The sequence below is a fragment of the Equus quagga genome, chromosome 14 (genome assembly GCF_021613505.1).
Source record: "Equus quagga isolate Etosha38 chromosome 14, UCLA_HA_Equagga_1.0, whole genome shotgun sequence".
Lineage (NCBI taxonomy): Eukaryota > Metazoa > Chordata > Mammalia > Perissodactyla > Equidae > Equus > Equus quagga.
The window spans coordinates 21,055,512-21,056,854 of NC_060280.1; the positions used below are offsets into that span (position 1 = coordinate 21,055,512).

Here is a 1,343-nt window from a genome sequence, read left to right on the forward strand (position 1 = left end):
TGTTAGCTATTACTAAAATCTGTATTAGAAAACCTTATATATATATATAAAGTTGTGTATATATGTATATTTGATATACTCACTAGTCGTTTTTTGTAATATTAATCTGTCTTATATTATTTATTCTTTCAACTTGAAGCCACTTTGTGTACATGTGGAAACACAATAAAAATAAAAAGTGACATTATTTGAAGGAAGTTTTCTGGGGTTTCTGTTAAAAATAATTCTAAAAATACAGAGCCTTATCATTGCATGTAAATATGTACTGATGATTCAATATCTTTATTTATAATGACTTCCCATATCTGTATTAACAAAATTGAAACCATCTAATTTACAACTTTTTTAATGTAATATTTCATCACAGGTTCATTTTGGTAGCAGTTACATTGTGTTATGGATGCCCTCGGGGATAGAAACCACACTGCAGTGACAGGATTCATTTTATTGGGCTTAACTGATGACCCGATCCTTCGAGAGTCATCCTCTTCATTATCATCCTGTGTATCTACCTGGTGACCATATCTGGCAATCTCAACACAATCATTCTTATCAGAATCTCTTCTCAGCTCCATCACCCTATGTATTTTTTTCTGAGCCACTTGGCTTTTGTTGACATGGGCTATTCATCTTCTGTCACACCCTACATGCTTATAAACTTCCTGGTGGAGAGAAATACCATCTCCTATTTTGGATGTGGCATCCAGCTTGGTTCAGCCACTTTCTTTGGCACAGTTGAGTCCTTCCTTCTGGCTGCCATGGCATATGATCGTTTTGTGGCCGTTTGCAACCCACTGCTTTATTCCACCAAAATGTCCACACAAGTTTGTGTCCAGTTGCTTATAGTGGCTTATGTAGGTGGTTTTCTCAATGCTTCCTCCTTTACTATTTGCTTCTTTTCTTTACTTTTCTGTGGACCAAATCAAGTCAATCATTTTTTCTGTGATTTTGCTCCTTTATTTGAACTCTCCTGTTCTGATATCAGTATTCCCATTGTTTTTCTCTCATTTACTGCTGGCTCTATCGTTGTGGTCACAGCATTAGTCATAGCTGTCTCCTACATCTACATCCTTATCACCATCCTGAAGATGCACTCCACTGAGGGGCGCCACAAGGCCTTCTCTACCTGTGCCTCACACCTCACAGCAGTCACTCTGTTCTATGGGACCATAACGTTCATTTATGTGCTGCCCAAGTCCAGCTACACAACTGATCAGAACAAGGTAGTGTCTGTGTTCTACATGGTGGTGATCCCCATGTTGAACCCCCTCATCTACAGCCTCAGGAACAATGAGATTAAGGGGGCTCTGAAGAGGGAACTTGCTAGAAAAATATGTTCTTAA

At 38.3% G+C, this 1,343-nt stretch overlaps 1 pseudogene; it reads left to right on the plus strand.

The window, feature by feature from the left end:
• The first annotated feature begins 396 nt into the window (after nt 1–396).
• Nucleotides 397–1,343, plus strand: LOC124225200 (olfactory receptor 502-like; annotated as a pseudogene).